At 54.6% G+C, this 7,317-nt stretch overlaps 1 protein-coding gene across 1 annotated transcript in view; it reads right to left on the bottom strand.

Annotated features, from left to right (window-relative positions):
- Nucleotides 1-7,245, bottom strand: part of LARGE2 (LARGE xylosyl- and glucuronyltransferase 2) — a 24,495-nt gene extending 17,250 nt beyond the window's left edge. Inside the window, exons 1-2 of the mRNA XM_026849779.1 lie at nucleotides 7,224-7,245; nucleotides 1,857-1,992 (exon numbers count right to left, since the gene is read on the bottom strand). The gene's annotated coding sequence lies outside the window, so the exon portion shown is untranslated. The remainder of the gene's footprint in view (nucleotides 1-1,856; nucleotides 1,993-7,223) is intronic.
- Nucleotides 7,246-7,317: the final 72 nt, after the last annotated feature.

The following is a 7,317-nucleotide window of genomic DNA, read 5'->3' as shown; positions in this document are numbered from 1 at the left end:
CCCCCCAGCTCTCCTGTCACCTCTTGCCCTTCCTCCTCGGCGCAGCAAGCAAGAGGAGAGGTAGAGGTCTGGAGTTTGGCTGAGTTTCCACTCTGGGGACAGAAGCTCGATAACAGACTGGGCAGGATGTGAGCACCCGTTGAGGAAGAGGATTAGTAACCCCCTAATCTGCACATTTTGGAGTCTAAGCACTTTACTCTGCTCTCTAATTAAACCACAGAGTGCAGAGATTGCCAGAAGGCAGAGAACAAGGAGGAAGAAGGAGAGGAAACAGAGGCTGTGGCTTAAAGGCCATTCCTTGTGGCTTAAATGCAAATGGGGGAGGTGTGTGTCACTGGTAGGGATGTATTTCACCTAAAGTGCTTTATGCCAGGGTTGCTGAGCATCCTGTTGCATCCCCCTGATCCAGTCCATAGCATGGCTGAGGGCAGGATGAAGGGGAATCTGTGCAATGGCCTGGGGATGGCAGAGGAGGAAGTGAGGGGCTCCATCGGACCGGACAAAGCTTTACCTGCAGCAGCCTCGCCTGGCTGGCCATGACTCCCCTCCCGAGTCCCCTGCCTCCTGGGAAACAATCTGAGCACCAGACCACGTTTGTCTCCACCTCACAGACCTGTCTGCACAGAAGGGCCTTGTTCAAGTGCTTATCTGGCTCCAGGCTGGGGAGGGGCCAGCGCCTCGCTGCCCTGGCACCTAGGCAGGACGTTCAGCTCTGCGCCGGGCTTGTTTGGGGCTGCCTGGTAGGGGAAGCTTTCCTGGCACAGGTAAAGAGGGAAACCTTTTACCGCAGCCCACGACATGCAAAAGCAGTTCAAATAATGGCCCAGTTCCCTCAAGCTGTATTCAGGCCCACGTGCCTGGGCCGAGAGCAGGCAGCAAGCCCGAGCCTCGGTTTCTCGCTGCTGGCACTTCAACACGAGTGGGGACAGCCTCATCAGTGTAACTACCCAAGCAGTGGGGATGGGAACTCTCTGGGCAGCAGCACGCCACGGCCCCACAGCACAGGAGCAAGGCAGCTGGGAACAGGAGTGCCAGGGAAGGGCCTCGCCTCCCGAAATGCTCTGCCCCACCAGACTGAGGCGGAGAGGGGGGTGCGTGTGTGCAGGGGCAGCCTGTCAATCCAGCGTCCCTCTCTTCCCTCGCTCCTATTCTTTGGAATTCCTCTCTTCTGTTTGCTTTGTTTCAGCCCTCAATGAACAGGAAGAAAAGGGAAGGAGCCTTGACAAATCCGATCAAGGCACAGACACGCTGAGGCTCCCTCCTGCTGGCATGCCAAGCCCTGCACTAATGAGGGGTAGAGGAGAAAGAGGTGGCCACTGAGAACAGTGGCCCCACAGAAACACTTGGTGTAAGGGACAGAGGGAAAAGAAGCTGCTAGGACTGAACAACACCAGCACAAGATCCCAGCCTTCAGAACAGGGTCTTCCCATCTCCCCTAGTCCAGGGAGCTTGTTCCAGCTCCTCAGCCCAGGTCCCAGTCACCTACTGACCACTACACTAGAAACAAACAACAGACCATAGTAGTGTCTGGGGAGAAGGATCCAGATGTGCACGTTCAAGGGAAGTTCAGCTGAAACAGCCATGGAGATGGGACCACACTTTGTTCCAAGGATTCATGCAGTGAATGTGGTCTTTTCCTCCTGAGAACTGAGCCACGGGGGCTTACAAGTGCCAGTGTTGTCTCCAGATCCTCCCCACAGGTCCCAAATACTCATGTGCCCAGTAGAGAGAAAACCCACAGAGCCAAGACTTTGTCATGCAGTTATCCCCAGTTTACCAATTAAAATACAGAAGCACTAAGACAGGAAGGGAGTGAGCACATGTAATTTGTCTACTTAACAAGCAAGATAACTAACCTTTGGAGGCTTCCAATGTTGCAGGGGTACCTGGAAACAGCTGGAAAAGCTGTGAGAACCACCCTTCAACCAGGGATTCTGAACATGAAGGGCAAATAAAACATCTCAGCTGTACTTCTTTGGAGCTTGCCGTCACCTGAAACCCAAAAGACAAACAGTCACGAGAGCTTTGGGGACATGCTCCTGCAGAGCCAAGAGTGTCATAGATCAGCAGCACCCAACACCTTGGTCCTGTCCCTTTCCTCCAGCCTGTTATAAAGCACAACTCAGTGTCACCCAAGGCTTCCCAGAGAGTCCATGGGAGAACACCTGTGTGCTACATGTTCCTAGTCCCAGATCACTGTGCTGTCCTGTAGCATGTTCCCCACCCATGCAAGGAGGACTGTACACGTGTCCCCAGAAGTGCTGGCCAAGCCACAGCCACCATGCTCCATCACAACACACATGAGTCCTCACACCGACTCTTCAGCAGGACAAGGAGCTGGGAGATGGATGCAAGTTCCCCAGCCCCCTCCCAAACATGATAGCAGCAGCAGTGTTTAGCTTGTGAGGCAATGAAGGGATTAACTATCCTGTCCAGTAACCTGAGCCCCTGCGAAATACCCTGGGCAGTCCCAAGAGGGGAGTCCAGAGAGTCTATCCAGATAGATGCACAACAGAGAGAGAGAAGGGATAAAGGCAGAGGAGAGAGAAGGCCGGCAAAAACCACCACACAACCTGCACTGCAGGGAGTAGAGCAGCCTGCACGCATCACTCCTCCTCGGAGGAAGGGGAGATCCTCGTCCTCAGCTGGGAGCTTGCCAGCACAGCCCTTTCCTCCAGCTCCCATGGAGTTGGGCACCCGCACCCCACAGGTGCAGGCTGGAATGGATGAGCCCTTCTCACAGGAGGCTACAGGTATTATCTCTTCCTTATCGGGAGAAAGCCCAGACTAGAAGCACAGAGCCATGCAAATAAATTGTGGCAAAGGAATCAAGAGAGGAATAAGGAGTTTTGATTCAAAGCCCCTCTACCCACACACCGTCACTCCAACATGCAAGAGGAACAGAACCTTCAAAGCAGGCAAAACCCACCCAAACCATCTTTCTGGTCTGTCCCATCTGTTTTAAAGTGCCAAACAGAGAAGTAAGTGTGCAGTGTGCTGGGCACCAGTGCCACCGCACCCTCTAGCCACAGCAAACACCAGGTCAGCCTGGCACAGCACAATACAAAACAAGGGAGGCAACATCAATCCCAACAAGGGCTGGAATCAAGAAATAATTCCCAAGAGCTGCTACCTGAACAGTGAAACCCAGCAACTCCAGCAAAGTAGTACAGCACAACCGCTCAGCAAAACCTCCTCCAGCAACAAAGCCTGACACTGCCTCTGTTTTGCGAGTCTCTCTCAGTATCTGGCTAAACTGTGGCATCCAGTGAGAGAGGACACGTATGGACACTATGGCACACATCAGGAAACACACAGCTATCCCCTCCATCATCCCCGCTCCGCCTGTCCTATCTGTCAGCTCCCACTTCAGACCAAACGGGTCTAAGGGGGGGAACCTCAAAGACAGATACTTCTGGAGCAGGGGGAACATGATACAAACCAGGGTGCCCAATCCACCTGGCACACATCCTTTTTGCAGTCACAACCCTCGCTGTGGTGCTACCAGAACCCTGCATTTCCAGGGAGCAGTTCAGCAGGTAAGAGCCAAGCTCCTGGCACCCACTTGGGATAGGAAGCAGAAGCTGCCAGCAACAAGACTGAGTAGTTTCAATAGCAAAGAGCTGCAAAAGCAAAGCCACCTTCAGCAGAGCTAATACTGAGTGGGGAGAGCCAGGAACATGCCTGCCACGCACGGCAGCGCTGCCACAGCACGGCCACCAGCATCACCTGGAAAGCAAACTTCTTTCCTCATCTCCAGAGTGGAGCCCACATCCAAGGGCTGCAACCCAGCCACCAGCAGTTACTTACACAGCACTGTGCATGGGACCTGCAAGACCTGCAGCACGATCTCCAGGTCTGCTGCCTTCTCCAGGTGGGGTCAGGGGAGCTAGGCTGAGGTCGGGGCAAAGGCAGATCACAAACAACAAGCAGTTTCCCCCCTCACCCAAAAGCAGTTGCAGCAGCCTCTCCCTCAGGGCCCAGCTGCAGCTCTCCCTTGGAGTGCTTCCATTAACTCAGGCCACCAGAGAACTGCATGTCCAGAAGTTTTTTCCAACTACATCACATGGTTATTAAAAGATATAGCCTCTCCCGCTCAGCCTTTAGCAGAGGCAGATTTGGGATATTACAGGAGACTGCACATTGCTAATGAATCAGCAAGGGGAATTATCCAAGTAACAGCCTGGGGCTCTAAATGGCTTTCTGGAAAAGGCAGCTGGAGGCAGGAGGTGGTCACTATCTCACAGCAGGGCTCTGGACACATTGCCAGACACGTTGTTCCTCCTGGAAAGCCAAAAAGAGTCTCTCTCCTGAGATGCCAAGTCTCAGTTGAGCTGGGAAGGGCAGGGACACCCTGACAGAGAACAGCAACAAAATGCCTCCAAGTCAAAACACACACTAAAAAGCCCCTTAAGCTTGTTTGACCTGGGTTTCCCTTCCCCTCAGACTACTGCTTCAAGCAATAGACCTGTCAGCAATACTGCAGGAACTCAAGGACTACAGCACCAACATCCCCTGCCAGCTGCTGCCTTTCCAGGCCCCAAGAGGGCTGTTAGAGACCAGAGGTGCAATCTGCCACCACCAGCAATGTCATGCTCAGGGCCTGACGTGCATCATTGCCCTTGTCCCCTCATTTGGATGGAGATTTGGAGCTCTCCTGAAAGGTGCTGGCCTCCAGTGAGATACAGTGAGTGAATCAGGCCTTCCATTCTAGGCAGGGCTCATGTGTCAGGGACTAAAATACTCCCTGGACATGCCAGTCCACAGGTTATTTGGAGCAAGTCATAATTTATCCCTAGCTATCCCAAAGTATTGGCTGAGCTCATCCAGAAGCAAAGAAGATAGCCACACCACAGTGCGGGAGCTGAGCAGGGCAGGAGGGGATGCCCCAAGGAGACAGGGCCAGAAAGGCCATCTCATCCCATACCAGGACTGTCCCCTTCCAACCACAGCCAGAAAGATCCACATCCTTGACCTCATGCTGCCAGGCTCATTCCCTCCCAGCAGTGGAAGGACAGCAGGAAAACACTGTTGGGGAGAATATCCACCTCCCCCACAAATACCAACCTCCCAAGACACAGCCAAACATCGATAGACTGCGTGTTCTTCCAGATCCCACTCTCCAGTTCTAACACTGGCATGTGCTGTAGGAACACGTCCTCACCTACCCCAGCACCCTGCAAGGTATGTTTTGAGCAAGGCTTACTTAGGATGAGCTGCCTCAGACCCACAGCAGTGCTCTGCCTAGGGTCAGGCTCCCCAGAAATGGTGTGATTTTGTGGATCTGAGCAGAGCAAGATGCTGTCAGCCAAGAAAGCTGGATTTCAGCACTGTACCCACTAATGGACTAGCAGAGAGTTTGCTTTTTTTGGTTTGCTTCTTTTCCTACCATTAGTGCTGAGCCTGCACTCCTCACCATCAGAGCATAGGAACTATCTGGCCTCAGTTACAGCCAGTGGATTTCTAGTAAGAACAAGCCCTCAGGACCCACACTGACAGTAAGTGCTAAGAAAGTAGCTACTCAGAGATCTTTCTGGGTACGGTCAAGAGAGAAACTAGCCTGTCAACCCAGCCTTTCACTTCCTACCCGCCGCCCTGCTCTCCACTGTGGTCACAATAAGACAAGGCAATTTAATCTTGCCCAGTCTCATGGGCTTGCTCCTGCTCTGAGAAGCCACCCCTCCTACAGCACTCCCTTGCAGCCTATTTACCATAAAAAGGCAGCATGATGCTACTCAAACTGTCCTCCAAACTCACTCACTGCAGGAGGGAGATTAACAGAAAGGGGGACAGGACAGACAGCGGGTGGGAAGGAGGCTGGGGGCAAGGGATGAAGAGGAAGCGTCTGCCAAAAAGCTTCTCGCTCAGGGACAGAGCCACGCTATCTAACTACGCTGTTCAGAGTAGTTCAAGGACTTTGTGCATCAAGCTTCACCTCTGGTTGAAGACAAGGTGTCTTTGGCAGTCCCCTAGGCAGCCAGCTCTCAGATTGCTGTCTGGCAGAGCCAGAGCTTCTCCTTGAAGGAGTGCAGCTCCAGCAGTCTGCACTGGATATGCCCCTAGAGTCACCAGCAGCGCACACCTACCCCCAGCAAGCAGTGCTCCAGACCTCTGTCACGGGCTTCAGGTGCTATCTCACCTGCCTCGGCGCTTAGACTAATTGCTCAGCCACCGTGAAATTCAGAGGAGCTCACAGGTAGCACCGCATGTGAATGGAAAGTTGGGTCTAATCCATGTGATTCTGACTAAAAAGGTTTGCTTAGCGCCAGACTGTTTGCCAGCGGTATCTCGTGCCCTTTTTGAACTCAGCCTGCTGGAAAACAAACCCTCAGGGGAAGCAGGGAGAAGAGGAGAGATCAGAAAGGATAAAGTGCCTGCCCATGCAACTGTAATTCTTGCAGAGGAAGCTGCAGGCACACACTGCGTCCATTGTGTGGAGGTAACTGGACAGGAGGAAGGAGGGGCAGCTTGGCAGAGCTGTTTGCACTCGGAAGACCTGCGAGAGGCCACAGAACGCCTTCCTCACCCACCCCACGCACCCTCAGTGGTTCAGCAGGGAGCCGCGCAGCCGAATCCCCACACACTGCTGCTGATCTTTGCACTGCAAGGTGTGCCGAGGGCCAGGCCCAGCACCGGCGAGGCAGGGAGGGGACACGGGGCAGGGTGGTGCTGGGCTGGCCTCAGTGCAGGGCATCGCTCCCCGGCTGAGCGGGAAGCGGAGCTGGAGCACAGTCCGTGCAGCCTGGCACCACTCGGCATGGCAAGGAGAAAGGGGTCTACGGGTTTGAGCCTTCTCCTGCAACAGGCTGCAGCCAAACAGGTCCCCCACCTTTGTCTCCCACCTGTAAAATGGGGGTTAGCGCTTAAGTGCAGTGAAGATTAGAGGGTGACCGTGGCTGTGCAAGTCCTGTGTGGACTCTGGGAAAGAGCTGGGAAGCACTGACAGCATGGCCCTGACCACCTCCCTCCTGCAGCTCTGCTCCCCTTCAAAGCCTCCTCCAGCCCCCCCAGTCCCAGGCAGGGAGAGACACTGCCACGCACTACAGAAGACGAACATGAGGTTGTCAGGTCCCCAAGGCCCCCCCAACTTTTTCCAGTCCCTACCCGCGGTTTGCAGCCCCTTGGGGCAGCACCCCCTCCTGCCCCGCACCCAGCGAGCGGGCACGGATCCTTCAGCCTTCGAAAAAGGGGGGGTTGCCCCTGTCCCCTCGGCCCCACCTTACCCTTCCCGAAATAAAGCCCTCGTCGGGTGCCAAGGGCAGATCCAAACACGGGCCCTGGGAGCCCACCGGAGCAACCCCCCCCCCCCCCCCCCCC

The sequence above is a fragment of the Athene cunicularia genome, assembly GCF_003259725.1.
Source record: "Athene cunicularia isolate RWA chromosome 5 unlocalized genomic scaffold, athCun1 chr5_part1, whole genome shotgun sequence".
Taxonomy (NCBI): Eukaryota; Metazoa; Chordata; class Aves; order Strigiformes; family Strigidae; genus Athene; species Athene cunicularia.
The sequence above is the reverse complement of the archived record's forward strand: the minus strand, read 5'-3'. Positions and strand labels throughout refer to the sequence as shown.